The sequence below is a fragment of the Canis lupus genome, chromosome 14 (genome assembly GCF_011100685.1).
Source record: "Canis lupus familiaris isolate Mischka breed German Shepherd chromosome 14, alternate assembly UU_Cfam_GSD_1.0, whole genome shotgun sequence".
NCBI lineage: Eukaryota > Metazoa > Chordata > Mammalia > Carnivora > Canidae > Canis > Canis lupus.
The window spans coordinates 39049306-39066473 of NC_049235.1; the positions used below are offsets into that span (position 1 = coordinate 39049306).

The following is a 17168-nucleotide window of genomic DNA, read 5'->3' on the forward strand; positions in this document are numbered from 1 at the left end:
AATTGCACGTATGATTTCCATTATATTGCTATCAAAGAGCACTAGTCTAAGGTACAGTTATTTTTAATAACTGTTCTGATTAGAAAATGTAGTTCAGGGATCCCTGGGTGGCGCAGCGGTTTGGCGCCTGCCTTTGGCCCAGGGCGCGATCCTGGAGACCCGGAATCAAATCCCACGTCGGGCTCCCGGTGCATGGAGCCTGCTTCTCCCTCTGCCTGTGTCTCTGCCTCTCTCTCTCTGTGTGTGTGTGTGACTATCATAAATAAATAAAAAATTAAAAAAAAAAAAAGAAAATGTAGTTCATGGTCATGGTATAAAGTTGAGAAAATATAGAAAAGCACAGGGTAGAAAATGTGGTGTATCCCACCACTCTGGAAGAAACACTAATGTAAAAAAACCCCACTAATGTAAATGAGCTAGGATTTTTATTTATAAATATATTTTTTTGGTAAAATATATTTTTTGACACAGCCAGGATTTTAACCGAAATGTTTTGTTGCCTGCCTTTTCCATTTGCCATACTGTAAATCTCTTCTACTTCATTAAATCTTCTTCAACAGCTTCATTTTTAATGGCTGCATAAGTATCCTGTTTATGGATATACCATACTCCATTAAGTCAATCTGTGAACATGCCAGAGATCTGCTAGATGCTCACCAATCCTGTTTCCTCTTCTTGAGCACAGTGGAAGGTTATGTTTCTCAGCATCCCTTGCAGTTCATTGTGCCATGTGACTAGGTCTGGTCAATAAAATGTGGTCAGGACGATGTAAGCCATGTCCAGCCCATAACAAATCCAGGCATGCCTCTTTGCTCTTTCTCTCTTCATTCATCTATTGGGTGAATGCAGGGGTCTAGAGGAGGACTTTGAGGTTCTGAAAGATAGTAGAACTACAAGGTGGAAGGAGCCAAGATCCCTAAATCACTACATGAAAAGCTACCAAACAACCATCTCCAACTGTATCATGAGTGAAAAGTAAACTTGACTGTGTTAAGCCCCTCAGATTTGATATTGTTTGTTAGAACAAGCTGGTGTTAATTTCCTTAACACCTAATATTGGGCAATTGGATTACTTCTCATTTTTGCTATTATAATCTGCAGCGTTAGGATAAATTCCTAGAAATAGAATTGCAGAGTCAAAAGATATGTACATTTGTACAGCTCTTGGAAACTATTGGCAAAATGAATAAATAAATAAAACCTTTAAAAAAATTATCTTCAGACTTCTTGTATTCCTTACCAGACAGAAGCCATTTGATACATTTCATTTTGATTGCTTCTAAGTATCTAGTAGTTAATGTCTATGTGTTAAATATTAAGCAAATGTGCATATGCTCAAAGTATATATGAAAAACAAGTACTTTCAAATAATAACTCCAAAGTATAGTTTTCAGAAATTGCATGAATTGTATAGATGCCTTTAAGAAATACAAATTATAGGGTACCTGAGTGGCTCAGTGGTTGAGCTCCCCACAGGGAGCCTGCTTCTCCCTCTGCCTATGTCTCTGCCTCTCTCTGTGTGTCCCTCATAAATAATTAAATAAATAAAATCTTAAAAAAAAAAAGAAAAGGAACAATACAAATTATAGAAAAATGGCAGCAAGTAACATCAATATGCTTGGCTGGGAACTTCTTTTAAAAAGAAGGTGTGGTCATTTGTAATTGTCATGGTGGAGCTATGAATAGAGTCAGCCAGTTTTGGTGTATACCTTTTTTCACCATGGGTTGCTGATATGCAGTTGGCCACTTGCAATTTGTTTTGCATGCATCTTTTTGTTGTATGAATTTTACAGATGAATCTCATTGCATATATCTGTGCTAGGCATTTTTCATGTATCACAAATGGCGATTTATTTGTAACTACATTTAGTCTTCTGAAAGACATAAATATAAGATTCGAGAGTGGTGAATTGAGACTAAATAGTTTTTAAGATTCTTTCCAAATCTAAAATTCCACGAGAGGTTCTGCAAAGAGGTGAATATAATTATCTGGTGCATGGACTCTGAAATAAATCAGAGACCAGTCTGGAGGCCAAAATTTAGTCTATCAGAAGTTTAGTTTTCTAGAAGCCCAAGCAGTGACAATAGCCTATCTTTCTTCCAACCACAAACCAATATTGTTTCTTCATGTTAAAATCATTGAAATAACTCCAACCACTCATTACCCAACAATGCAATTTTATGTCCAAAGTTCTTTCAGAGGAATACTGTTTCACTTTGAGTGGAGTTGAAGTTTTCAAGTCCTCAGGATGCTGAGAACAGCAAAAACCCAGATTTTAGTCTTCCTGTAATGAAGTAATTTGCATGCTATTCTAGTAAACACTTCTGAGTATAATGAAAAAGCATGGTACTTTCTAAATAAATGGGGCCTCATGGCCCTTGATCTTATTTCTGTAAATTTTTTTAATGGTTGAAACACAATGACCACAGAGGAATGAGAAAAAAATCCTATCACATTCTTTCTTGAAGGAAATTGGAGTTATAGACAAACTGATTCCAGAACACCCCAAGATAACAAACCAGCTGCAAGGTTAAAAATATTATCTTTCTATTTGATGCTAACAAAATTGTTGGGTTTGTTTTCTGTAGCTGAATTGACCTGACTGCCTAGCTATTTAGTGTCACAAAACCACTCCTCCTTGTGGAGGATGAGGAAGGAAATAGTATCTTGTAACACAGTGTTACGTCTCTTGCACGGGTCAGAAAGAGATGGGCTGTGGGGGAAAAAGCTGCTGGCATAAGCATTTTTTTGTGTCATTTGGACTTTTTCTGTTCGTCTGTGGTTATACGGTGTCCCTTAAACTATAAAACCATTCTCTTCTCAGACTGGCCCAATGACAGGGTTCTAGGTGATATGTGACATCGACCAACTTTCTTTGCAAACTTCCTCTTTCATACTCAGTTAAGACCAAAGTTTAAAAGGGTCCCTCCGAAGGACAAGACCCCATTGGGCCAAAGATCACTGGAGCTGAAGTGTGACACATGAGTAAAATGATGTACAAAGAACAGTTATCTTATCCTCTGCTTCGACTACCTTCCACTTCTCTGTCTCTCCTCCCAGAGTAGAAGTTCTATGAACATAGGGATCTCATTCTCTGGTGCAACGTGCCCAGCATATAGAGGATGCCCACAAATATATTTTCGAAAGGTAGAGAGGTAATAGAAGAGAGCCATGAAACTCTTACTGGGGAAAATTTTTAAGAAAGAACAAAATTGCCAGATGTCCTAACACCTGGGTGGTCAGTATTCACTGACTACTTACAATATGCTAGATGCAGCACCCAAAATAAAAACAATAGTAGAAGCAGTAAGATTCCAATAATTTTCTTGTCCGAAAACAAGTTCCTAGCTTACATCAACTTATACCTGAGAAACTGATCTCAACAAAGGGCATGAAAATACTCACTGGCATTAAAGTAAAGCATGTGCCTTTCATTACGAGCATGCTCTCTGCTGTTTTGCATGAGTTACTTCCCCCATCTCTAAGTCAATTTATGGCATGAGAACAGTTACCCAAAATCCTAGCAAAAGACACACTCCAAATTTTCTTTGCCATTTAGTATTCATTTTAAATAATATAGGAGCATTGAAACTTTTTAAATAAGGAAAGCATTTAAGGGATCCATTTGACATCATGTTAATCATCAAGAGGATGGCTAAGCCTGGCTCGACTGGATGACTGCGGGGACAAAGAGTCTAAGGAAAGTAGAATTCTCTTTTTATTTCAAAGAGTTTTATCCATGAAAAATCACTTGGCCTTTTTTATGGCTCATGTCGCGGGTGATTCCTCCTCATTCACGGATGGGCAAGTGCCCAGCACCAGGCCCTTTGTAGGTCTTCAGTAGATTCAGCATTTATTAAGTTTAACAATATCCTCCACCTCTAGGTTGACCAGCTATCCCCCATGTGCTCTCCCTACCCTTGAAACTGAGGTTTATTGCCCTTCTAGGCTCCTTTCTTTGTCCTGGTCACCTTCACTTTGGCTTTAGCTATATGCGGTACTCAGGAAAATGACTGCCCTAATCATAATCTTTAAGATCTCTACAGAAAGTGTCTATAACTGGAATTTCCTCATTACTTTAATGTCCTTCTAGTCATAGCTTCATGGGCCTATTATGTGTAAATTAGAAACACATTATTCCACCAGCAAAGCTTTTCTTTCAAATGCATAGAATTTTATAACCTGTCACAATCTATTAAATTCTGAATTGTTTGTACTGAAACTGACTTTTTTCTGTAAGAAGATGTCAAAGGATCTTAATTTCAGCTAATTCTGGCAACCAAAACGAGTCTCCTCTACTTAATAGCTGGCAGTGGTCTCTGCAGTAAAATGCTTCCAGGAACAATTGGAAATTACTAAGATAATAGTGTGTTTCTTTAGATTAGTATCACCTCTGAAATGTGAAGCTTTTGCCAATTCAAAGCTCCTTTGCTGTCTTTCTAAAACTGAATTTCCTGAAAAGTTCTTAAATATTAAGAAGAGTTGATATAAGTAGACAGGAAGACAGCAAACAGGAAAGCTAATGGACAGACTGTGAGTGACCTGTAGAGAGTTCTAGAATTTCATATGGGCTACTTCCAAATAAGGGAAAACTTGGCAGGCATGAGTTTGGAATTCTCTTTAGTTTGTCGCTCTTTTCAGAGCCTGATACTACTTTTATTACTATTGCTTTATGGCTTCATGGCCATTGACTGGAGTATTTCCAGAGATGATATGTTTTTGGGTGGGAAAAGCATCATTTCCTTCACAACCAGCTCATTAACAGCGATGTAAACTCAGCACTGGAGTGAAGACTGTGCCTGTAGTCATCTGATCTCTGACTTTGGTTGTAAACTCAAATAGCTAATACCAAGGAGCTACTGTGGAGCGAACCAAAGAGAACTCTGTGCTTCATACGTGATGAGGAGTAACTATTAATAATAGCGAACATTAATTAAATGCCAGGCATGACAATAAGTGTTTCATGGACGTTGCTTATGTGATCTGCAAAACATAAAAAAATACAAAGCCTCTGAGGCAGATTGTACTTATTCCCATTTCACAGAGGGCAACCTTAAGGCTAAAGAAGGAGAGTTAAGTTTTGAAGTCAGGTCACCCTTTAAAGTTTTGTTTTTAGAAAAGGTCATCAATTTCTCCAGTATGAAATGACCTGGATCACAAAAATGTTCCGGATACTGAAGCTTTCTTGTTGGGACTGATAGGTCTTCTTGCATTTATGTGGCCACAGAGCATTTATTTTCCATTAAGTAGAGCTGGTGTGTGTCTGAAGATATTCCTAAAGCAGGACTGGAATTGTATTCAAAACAGACATGCTAGAGACAGATTCTCAAGGCATCCCAAATGACTGGTCAATTCAGTCAATTTAGGACTGAACAGTTCAAACTGATGAGTTGTCTTAGCATTGTGCCAACAAAGTTTCAGCAAAGAATCAGTCAATTTTTGTGAACCCATCATTCCGGCTGCTTGGGCCTGTGTATACAAACTAATTGTTGGGTGTTTTTCACTTTTATCTCCTTTGTTTGTTGCATTATATGATTTCCTTGTTTAATTTTCCTATTTCTGTTTGATAAATCCTATCTGAACAACTCTGAGCTTCTCATTAGAACCATTTTAGCAATTACGCTCATGGCAATGCCAAATATGGGTGTACTTAATTTAAGTATTAATAGTGAAAATAATGACATTTCACCCAAAATAATAGCATGTGTTTGCCATGTTTCATGGGTTATAATCCTTTTATCTGGTTTTCTCTGAATGTGGCTTGCAGTAAAATTCATTCTCAGTAATAAAATCCCCCAAATGAAATTCTCTATTTTATACTACTATTTATAGACATTTGGGCAACACATCCTTTAGAAGAGATGTAATTTGAATGCATTGCACTTGAACAGAGCTGTCTTTTAGTCAGGTAACCTTTGGGTTGCAATGAACAAAAATTCACTCAATCTAGAAGAAAAACAAAACTCACTTTTGCGAGAAAGTGAAAGATTTGCCAATTGGTCAGAAAGTCAACTAATAAGAACATCCTTTCATAAAGTTCTAGCTCATCAAATTTCATTTTTTCATTTGCCCATTCATCTACTCATTCATTCCCTTAAGATCCACTGAGCATCAACAATGAACCAGGTACAGTGGACACACGGACCGGGGCTCCATGATCCTGGCTCTTGGGGAGTCTTGTCATCCTTCCTTCTGAGCATTTATGTGCATGTGCTATTGGATAGTTGCTGGAAACTGGTGCAAAAGATAGGAATGGGGTGAGGAGAAGCTGTAAAATTGAAAAGCTCACTCACTCTTGCATCTATTAAGGATTAATGATGGAAATCTAAATTGTGTGTTTGGTTAAGATGAGAATATATTTCTGTGAAGGCACTACTCATTGACTTTAGGGCAAATACATTTCAAAGCTTAAAAAAACTGAGCTCAGGGGGATCTCTGGGTGGCTCAGTGGTTTGGCACCTGCCTTTGGCCCAGGGCTCGATCCTGGAGTCCCGCGATCGAGTCCCACGTCGGTCTCCCAGCATAGAGCCTGCTTCTCCCTCCTCCTGTGTCTCTGTGCCTCTCTCTCTCTCTGTCTGTCTATCATAAATAAATAAATAAATAAATAAATAAATAAATAAATAAATCTTTAAAAAAAAACTGAGCTCAGTAGTCATTGAAACGAACCTACCCATTTTCTTGGAATGATACATAAGGCTCTAATGGAGGAAATCTCCTAACCCAGCTGCTATTGTTAGCTCTTTCCCCTGTCCAACTGTGTGGCATCCTCACAACCACCCCAAGGGCTGGTAAAAGTCCAGATTTGTGGGCTCCATCTCCAGAATTTCTGATTCCTGAGGTGTGGGAGGGAGCTTGAGAATTTGCATTTGTAGCAACTTCCCAGGTGATGCTGGTGCTGCTGGTCCAGGGACCACATTTTGAGAAGCATTGTTGTAAATAAATGTTACTCAAAATGCCAACTGCAGAGGTGAGCGTGAACTATTCATTGCCAGTCTATGACAACATGAGTACAGAAACTGAAAGGAAGCAGTGGGAATCTTTCATAATTTGACATTGCAGTGACATCCAAGTGCATGATCAGTGGGCATATCTCATTGAATAGGGTATAGAGGAGCTCAGGGCTGTCAAATTTACATTGTGAGTCACATGTGTACAAGCTACATGCGAGATATGCACACGGAGCCCACATTTTATTCTGCAATAGACTGAAAATAAAAACACAGGCTGCTCACCATACGTGGTTTGAGAAGCCCCACTCTCTAAACCATCATGCCATACTGACTCATTTTTTAAAAAGTGGTTAACACATAAATAAGTCCGGGTCATTCCTTCTCACATAGTGTAGGGCAGGTGGGAGGAGGCCTGGTGCCCTCTGTCTGTGGAGGCCCAAAGGAAACAAACAAGGCTGTACAGATGGGCCCTGGGTGTGACACCACACATCAGTGGAGGGGGTCAACCCAGCAGCCAAGCAGATCAAGCTTTTTTGAGGCTGAAGACCTGGAAAAAGAAACTAACCAGTCAGAATTTAGGATGTCCAACCCTCTACAAGGCTCAAACCATGTAAGCAGGAAGGATGGATGCTTCCAGGTGAGATGGAATGGGTCCTTCAATTGCAGGCAGCCTAGAGGACTTGAGACCCAGCACAGGCAATTCTTTATTGTCACAGAGTCCCCTGATACCAGGTCTGGGAAATTGACTTCATGCCTGGGCTTAGAAGCTTGGGCATGACTAAGTCTGCAGGTGGAGACCAAGAGCAATCCCCATCATGGGTCCACCCTAAAGAAAAGGAAAAAGCAAAAAATCATTGCTTTATCTCAACTACTTGGGCTGACATTTTCTTTTACCTCTTCAAACATTTTTATTAATATTTCCAACGATCTGATTTTTGTCAGGATTCAGCTGTTCTTGGCCTTAAATTCTAGGATCCTCTTGGGCTGGCTAGGAGGAAACCTATGTAATGGGGCCTCCATGATTTCAAAACTTGATGAATGTGTCTCAAATTGACTTTGCTAACTGTCTTTTCAAATAGATCTCCTGATAGCTCTACGATGTTACTAGCGATGATTTATTTTTTAATATTTTGCACTTCAAGGTCTGATAAATTCGATGTTCTTTCTAAGCCCTTGTACAAATTAGATTGCAGTTAGATGAAGTTTGCATTTTTCCATGTTAAATACATCAGGGCCTGAGAAGCAGGCACTGCAGCTGGCTATTTGCTTTCGTAGTCCTCACTGGAGTCTGCCCTTCTCTACAACCCTTCTTGGAGTCACCCCAAGAAGAGGTTTTCATTACCTTGTATCTAGAAATAGCCATCAGCTTTGTTTGAGTGGCTTCCAGTCACTCATTTGAAAGAGTGACCTTACCGCACCAGCTACCTCCCAGGGCCTTGGCCCTGGGGCAGGAAAGCTAACTACCCCAGAAATCCTGCAGACTGGCTGAGACACAGTGAGATTACCAGGCTGCTGATAAAGATGTGAGTTTCAAGATGCAGAAAGGAATTTAACACACAGAGTATACACCGGTCATGGGTCAGACCTGGGTTTGATTCTTGCCGTATCATTTAGAATGCTTTTGACTGCAAGTAACAGAAAAACCAAGTCAAACTGGTGTAAGAGCAAAAGAACTTTAGTGGCTCATATTGGTCCAGAGACAGAGCAGGCTTCCCAGTTGATTGTTCCTGGGGCTCAAGGACATCAGCGGCTCTTCTATCCTAGTGTTTCAGCTTCATTCTCAGACTGATTCCCTAATTCCCCTCAAGGCTGCAAAATTGGCTGCAGGTTGCGATCAGGCTTCCTCGCTGGGGGCCAGCAGGAGAAAAGGGAGACCTGTTCTCACAACCAGAGAAGGAAAAAGTCAGTCGCTTCAATGTGATTGGCTAGGGGACATGCCCTGAGCCCATTAGCTAAGGCCCGGTTTACCTGAGCCAATCACTGTGCAAAAATGATAGGACTGCAAAAGTTGGCTTAAACCAATCAGAGTCACTCATTGGAGTTAGGGGTGGAGCTGATGGCTCAAAAACCAAAAGTATGTTACACCTCAGAGGAGGAAGGAATGGCCGGAAGGGGGCAACTGCCATGTTTGAGATGCTGGCCCTGCTGCTATCATCCACTTGATCTCCTCATTAACCTCTCTGAGCCTCTGTTTCCTCATCTATAGATTGAAGATAACTTTGATAGCCACCTCCTTGGTTGAGGTGGAGATTAGGAAGGAGATAAGAATAAAAAGGAGCTTTGCACTGTGCCCTGGACATGGTGAGTGCCCAGTGAAAATTATGAGGGAGAAGGTCAGAGGACCTAGGTACTCATTGTATGTGCACATTGCATGCTTTCTGGAGCTGGCTTCCAACAGCTCTCCCCCCTTAGTGGATGAGAGTGAAATGCTGTAAATGAGCGACAAACGCTGTTCATTGAGAACACTTATGCTGATTTATCTGGATATTATTTAGGTGAAAAAAAAAGCCCTCAAACTAGGCAGTTCTAATACATGCAGAGAGTATCGCTTAGTGAGTTTAAGCATAATAGTAAAAATAATATTAAGACAAAGATGAAATGAAGAAAAAGGAGAAAATGAAGACAGAAGGGAAGTAGCTAGTTTATCAAGCACTGTTGGATGTTGTCCTAGGCACTCTACACGAGTCCTGAGCCCTTGACGTTGGTTTTATTATGTCTATCTATACAGGAAAAATGGAAATTTCCCTAAGCTAAGGAGTTTGCCTGAAGAGAGTAGCCATTAAGCGACAAAACCTGGATGTGCACCCAAATTACTATGACTCCAAAGTTCATTTCATGTCTGTATTTCAAAACTTTGCAAAGGAGGGTGCCCTCATTCATTCATTCCCTCACTCGGGCTCCCAGCAGCTGGCCCCAGAGCCCCTGACATGACTGGTGTTGGGGAAAAGACAGATGGATAGGACCCAGCGGTGCCTCCAAGAACCAGACAGTGTCCACGTCCTGGGACTCCTGGCTTATTCGAGGAATTCCCAGGGCAAGATTGTCTGGAGCAGGGTTTTGCTCTTTCTCAGTCAAATGAGAACTGCTGAATCACTAATGATGATGGAGGCACAGCGTGCTCCAAGGCTTACAAGACACAGGGGGCTGCCCTCTCCCCCCAGCTCCCTCTGCCATCTGCTCTCCTCAGTGAGAGTTGAATCTTGAGCTATCCCAGGGCGAAGGAGGTCTGACCATCAGAGGTCACCTTTACTCTCCATAAGGCTGCACCAAAGGAAGAATTGTTTCAGAGGAAAATGGCTGTGACCAGTCAAATTCCTCTTTATTCAGAATCTGGACTAGATGAAGAGAATGGGTCTTGGGAGTTGATATTGTTGATTCTGTTCAATTCACCCAACTGAGTTGGGATGGCCTGTGTGCTAGGGATGCAAATGAGCATCACAGTGCCTCTGGCCTATTAGACTAGAACAGTCTGGTATGGCTCAGCCTGGCTGAGCAAGTTGTTAAAGTTTCAGCAAGTGAGTCCCAACGGATCAACACGTGCTGTCCTGACTGCCCATCCACCTGCCCTGCAGTATCTGTCTTCTACCTTTTCCCCGACTCCTCCTTAAGGACCTCCTTCCCGCTCAGCAACCCCAACTTCCCCATGATCCCCAAACTTCCCCTGCCCCAGTCCCACAGGGGCCCTATGTTTTGATTTGTCTGCATCTGAGCATATCAGTTGTTGAATATTTTGAGGGTCATCTCTGAACAAAGGCACATACCATGTGCTTCCTGCGAGTCGAGGGGTGGGGAAGAAAAGTTGAACCAACCGAAGGGAGAATGCTCCTGGGGAGAACATGCGTGGGCCTTTGATCTCTGGCCACACTTCAGTCACGCTCCCCAGAACTTTCCCCATGTCTCTGCGCTTTACCCCCACCCTGCAGTCATCCTGTTTTGAGTTCCCAGGCAGCCACTTATTGCTGAGTCCGCCCAAAGGAGCAGATATGAGTCAGAAATACAGGGCTCCCACGAACGGAGGTCGGCCTCCTGGGAATCAGCTTCAGGGTCCTCTGAACTTTTATTTTGGTTTTTGTAAGAACACAGAACTCAACAACCAGATGGCTGGATCCTTTGATCTGATGATTGGAAGTCTATCCATTAGGATGCTTCTGGATAATAGTAAAAAGAAGAAAGAAAGAAAAGAAAAGAAAGAAAGAAAGAAAGAAAGAAAGAAAGAAAGAAAGAAAGAAAGAAAGAAGGGAGGGAGGGAGGGAGGGAGGGAGGGAGGAAGGAAGGAAGGAAGGAAGGAAGGAAGGAAGGAAGGAAAGAAAGAAAGAAAGAAAGAAAGAAAGAAAGAAAGAAAGAAAGAAAGAAAGAAAGAAAGAAAGAAAATCAAACTGGCTCAAACAAAAGGAAAAATTCACTATGGATCCCAGGCATGGTTCTATCTCAGTGTCTGAGTCGTCACAGTGACCTTGGGGTCTGGTTCTGCTGTCTTCAGTTGGCTTCAGCCTCAGTGGGCCCTTTTCATGGTTGCAAGATGGTGGGCAGCAAACCACATCAGGAAACGGTGGTATGTTCTGGTGTTTCTGCCTTTAGAAGAAAGGGTATCTTTCTCACAGGCCTTCAATTGGCCCATCCTTCTGTCTCATCGTCAGAAATGGGTCACGTGATCACTCCTGTTCAATGGCCCACGAAGCGATGCAGCCACCGTTGCTGGCCTTTTCAACCAAGATCCCCAAGTCCTTTGCCAGCAATCAGAAATATTTGCTACTAGAACCTACTGGAAAGAGAAAGGTGGAATTGGAGAAGATGATGTTGGTCAGTGAGGTTGGGAACACGGGAGTATGTCACTAGAAATCAGTTAAAAGGCAAAGGGTTTTGGAGTAAAGAAACCTGGTTTGGGATGCTAGTATTACTTAGGCCATTGTTTCAGTTGTTAATTACTATGTAGCAACCGCCCCCAAACCTGGTGGCTTAAAACAACAATCATTTATTACTTCTCACTGGTCAGTGGATCAGCTTGGTGGTTCTGCTAATCTGGACCAGGCTTATCTGGGCTCATCTGGATTCTTTCAAGCATCTTCAGGCAGCTGGCTGGTGTAGATCAGTCTCAGCTGGGATGGCTCACCTCTGTTCCACGTGGCCCCTCATCCTCTCGCAGGCTTGTCTGGGCTGGTTCGCTGGGCTGCTCACCTGAGTTCCAAGAGAAAGAGTGGAAATGTTGGAGATCCAGGCTCAGCACTGGGACACTATCAGCAAAGCCTCGTTCTGATGCCCAAAGGCAAGCCATGAAACCAGTCAAAAGCTGCAAAGCCACATTGCAGAATGTGTGCTGAGCGTGGAGCGTGGGAAAAGTGAAGGATGGTGATCGCCCTGGCGATCAATCCACCACCGTGACCTTTGCAAGACATTTCTTTTCCCTGTACCACCATTTCATCGCCTCTAAAAATGACACTAATAATAGTATCATCCTCAATGTCTTATTTAAGGATTAAGTGAGAAAATGCATGTCAAGTGCTTAACACAGTGGTGAGCACATAGTAAGCATTAAATGAGTACTAGCTTTTATTACACTTGTAGTGAGGATTGGAACTAGTCTTATTATCATTATTATTATCGTGGTTTTAATGATTATTATGATTTTGAGTATCTGACTGCTGGGTTATGTCTCCCCCTAGGGCACCAGCCTAGTGAACTGATTTCCAAAAAGCCCAGACTTTATGGAAATCCTCGCCGACTCCCGAGAAGCCTGCTAATCAAGGGAGGGTGATTTCCGAGAGCTCCCCATCTGCCTTCCTCCCTCTGTTTGGTGAGTGCTGTTCTGTCTGGGTTTTTGCTGTGCTGGCTGCTTGGAGCTCCCTGAGCTCTATGGCTCAGTTGGACCCCCCCAAGGAATGGTGGTGAGCTGCTATTTCAACAGAAACCACTAGTTTGTGGAGGAAGGGAGCAGGCCTCCCTCCCGGGAAGGCTGATTTTCTCTCCTTTCTGTTCCATCTGTGCCTAGTGCCGAACCCTCTAGAGGTGATGATGTAGTTCATGGTGCGCAGCGTGGGCTGGGAGGGAAGGAGAAATCCACCAGCCTCGTCTCACACTTACTCCAACCCAAGCCTCCAAGAATTAAAACCAGTTGGCAACATCCTGGAAAGGAAGATTTGTCTCTTAAATCTAGAGAAGGGAGAAGTTTTTTGTTTCATGTCTCTGAGGAGTTTTTGTGTGTGTGTGGTTTTTTTTATGGTGGTTTTGTTCACAATGGAAAAAAACCCAAACCAAAAACTTCCCCACGATGGTCCTGGTGTTTATACCCCATGCAGACTCTGAAAGCACCAAGGAGGAAAGGCACACAAGCTCGTTTCGCGAGGCAGCCTGCTAATTTCATTTGCCACCACGGTGTTCCCATCTGCTAAGGGACCGGCCCAGACAATTTTCCATGGATAATTCACAGTCCTTTGTAATTTCAGCTCAAGCAGAATCAACAGCTTGACCGAAATGCCATGGCGAGGATTCAAAGGGTGGCTACTCCCACGTTCTGTCCTTGCTTCACACCAGCGTTGGCCTGTCCCCGTGCACACCTCTCGGTCCCACTCCCGGGGTCTCTCCTTCTCTCTCCCTACCTTGTTTCACAGCCTGCCCAGTGTTTCCTGGTCTTTCTCCTGGAGCAAGTGCTGTATTTATGCCCCACAAATGCCCTGCTGATGAGGCCATCGTCGGATCATCGGGGCTCTGCTAGCTAATTGGGGCCCCCACACCCACTTCATCAGGCTGTGGCTAAGAGGGATGCTCAGTTTGCATTATTTATGTCTTTCCTCCATGTTCCAGTGATGTGCTTTTGCACAACATATGTAAAATTTAAAATTCTGCTGACATTGGGAATTCATTTGGTTTGAGATGCTCAAAAGGAGGGGCAGGAGGAGACCTGGTTTGTGTAAATTCACAAGCTATCAGACAGCTTCAGTTCCCCCCGCCCCTCCGAGAATCAGAAGATGGCTTCTCACGAGAATTCTTTGGATTACACTTGACTGTCAGGTGAGCTCTTTTGCTTAGAGACCTTTAGTTCCATTTAGGCTGTCGGTCTTCTGCCTTCAAATGGGCAGAGTGAGGGATTGAGGCCCATTTCGAAGCTCAGATGCAAACCTGTCCCTGTGTTACAACTACACCCAGAGAATATCAGAGCCAGGAGGCCTGAGAGCATCTCATTTAATCTCTTCATTTTGTAGAGGAAGCAGTTGAGGAGGAGAAATGGGGAGAGGCTCACCAAGCAGGGAACCATGGTATATCATGTGATTCGGTCCTTAAATTCCTTCCAGTAACATCGTTATAATGGAACAGGCACTCCTCTAGGCACTTGTCTCATTTAATCCCCCTTAAGACTCAGACACTAGGACTTGTTGCTATCCTTCTCATTTCATAGAGGAGGACACTGAGAGGTTAAGTAGTTTGTTCAAGATCACACAGTACTAAGCAGCAGAGCTAGGACTCAAAGCCAGGGAGCCTAGCTCAAGAGTCCCTCATCTAACCACAGTGCTCCTCGGTCCTAAGGCCTCTCTGAGCTGCCCTGTTGATTATAGAAGGCTGCCCAAACCCCTCACTTTGCAACATAAGGCCTGCTAGGATCCTTCCCCTTCTGACTTTCTCAGCTTCATTTCTGATGAGAAAGTAGCCCAGTGTTGGGAAAGGCAGTCTTGTGCATGCTGTCTTTCAACCCCTGCTCGGCCACGGAGGAATGGGCCTTGGCCTGGAACATTTCCTCACCAAGACATGGGGAGCCCACACAGCCTCTAGGGGATAGCTTTCCCTGTTACAGACTCATTGCGTACTCCTTTGTACTGCTTAAGCACACACGTCAACCCCTCAGACACACCCCCCAGCGATCTGCATTTCAGATCCCAGGGGAAGGTCATTTTGTGGCAGCAGGAAATGAGGAGTGCAGTCACATTGCCCCTGTGGGCTGCAGGGTGGCTTCGTGGGCCATGGAGGACCGGACACATTGCAAGGGGCTGGATCTTCTGCACACTCAACAGAATACTCTTCATTACACCAACTTGGGCTTTCTGACGTCTCGGCTGAGCACTGTCCTAGCCCATTTTCTGATGTCATAATCACCTCTTAGGGCTCTGGTGATGGATGACAGAGCAACTGACTCCCCAGTGGCCCAGGGATCCCCAGGATGCAGGAGGAAGGACCCAAAGAAAGGGCCAGCTACTCCACCCGGGGTCAGATGGTTCTCAGGCTAAGGGCACCTGACTCAGCTTCACCTTAACCTGACTTTCCTACAATATTGGAACAAGGGCTCCATCAGATAGCCACACTAGTTGAGTATCAGGAGCCAGATATCATGGGTATTTTGAGTTTATTACTGAATAGCAAACCACTTTTTATGACTTATATTAACACACATTGCAGCATTAGTAAGAGGCAATAGTGATTTTACTAAGGAAACTCTTATAAGGAACTTAAGGGATAGTCCTTAAGTTCTATTATACAACATATATTTCATTTGTAGGATTCTGACACACTTATACATCATGTTATGAGGATGTATTTAGAAACTATAAGTGATAACTATGTTCTCTAAGCCAGTTGTTTCTAAATGTCACTTCATAACGAAGCTTTCATGGACCCACAAAAATAAGGGCAAGAATATAATGTGTGTGTATAGTGTGTGTGTGTGTGTGCTTATAAATTTGTGAATGCCCTTTCTTGGGAAGCAACGTCACTTACTCAAGATTTTAGGCTCTTGTTCTTTTAAAATTATCAAGGGCAAGAGGAAAGGGAAAGAAATGTTCTTTCTTCTGTGAAATTGCAGTGTTTGTTATATTGGGAAAGTCTTGAGATACTATATTTCAATTTGTTCATTTTTTAATATTTTATTAGTTTCTTGGTTTATTTACCTTATTGAATTAATCCAAAAGCTAAGCAACATCTGTGTCACCTCACCGAGAAGATGATCCATGCCCTAAACTCTCCAGTCCAGAGTATCTGCTCGCAGCTAGTGGGGCTCAACCCTGTTAGAAGTACAGAAGGGTCCTCTCTGTCTCTGGCAACCTCCTCTTCAGAGCCCTGCCTCCACCCAGGCTCTCATGATGGGCCCATCCTGCTGTCGTCTCATGACAAGTGTCTTGTAGCCCAAATTACCCTCCACTTTTCTACTCTTCTGGCCCTGGGTCTCACCTCCTAGCTGGAGGGAAGGTATGCATAGCTCTGAGACTTCACTGCATTATTTTTCTTAGGGCTTTGGCATTATCACACACGGCACTTATTGCTCCAAAGGGTAATTTCCTATTGTGGAATTTCAGGCAATGTGGCCAAGTGTGGTGAAGAGCTCCAAGCAGCACTGGAGAGCTAGTCTTGAGCATTTCAAAAAAAATTTTTTTGAGCATTTCAAATTAGACCCCTTGGGGCCCCTCCTGAATGTCTGCCCTTGACTAAACCCGGCTGCTAGAAACACTAGAGCTCCAGGAGACTCAGCCCTTCTCATGAAGTCAGACATTGAAATCTTTTCAAATGCCTGTGGAAGAGATGTGTTGAAGGAATAATGATCATCTACTGCATTGAACCACCAATTCCCTGTCTCCTTTTATCTCTCTCGCTCCTTGTAGACCCCCATCTCCCTTTCCACGTTTCCTTCTTTATCTTCTCTTGCTACAGAATATTTTATCCAAATAGTTGAAAAATGTGTGTAGTTTGTATATCCATACACTGATATTCTCTGTAGGTTCTATGATCTCTTGTGCAATTTGGGGATGGTTTTTGGAATTCTTATAAGGAAGAACTAGCAGGAGATCAAAGACTCTCAGCTAAGAACACAAAAAAGCCTTATTAAAATAGAACTCTTTAAATTTTTCTCTTGAAAGGGCCCAAAGAAGAGGAAGTATGTGTGGTGGAAGGGATATGAAGGAAAGAACCAAGCAATATGGTTTACAGAACCCACAGAGTATCTATCAAGTTATGGTCCAGGAAATGTTTTTGTTCTGTTTAAAGTGTTCAGTTATATAATCTGAGAGAATGAATGCTTGTCTTGGGAGATGTGTGCATTTAGGACAACAGACATGTCAAGCTGTTAAGGAGATTCTAGTAGATGAGCCCATGCCCACCCCAGATATGTTTTACATGTCACCCCATCCCACAGTATGACCTTTCTATGGATTTGGGATGGCAATGCCACCATTCACTGTATACAAAAGGTCTCCTTCTACTTCATTACTTCTCAGACTTGGGGAAATCTACAGCTGGAAATA

At 42.8% G+C, this 17168-nt stretch overlaps 1 long non-coding RNA gene across 1 annotated transcript in view; it reads left to right on the forward strand.

Moving 5' to 3' along the window:
- Positions 1–17168, forward strand: part of LOC106559715 — a 178003-nt gene that overhangs the window by 148798 nt on the left and 12037 nt on the right. Inside the window, exon 2 of the long non-coding RNA XR_005369563.1 lies at positions 12612–12742. This is a non-coding gene — a long non-coding RNA (uncharacterized LOC106559715). The remainder of the gene's footprint in view (positions 1–12611; positions 12743–17168) is intronic.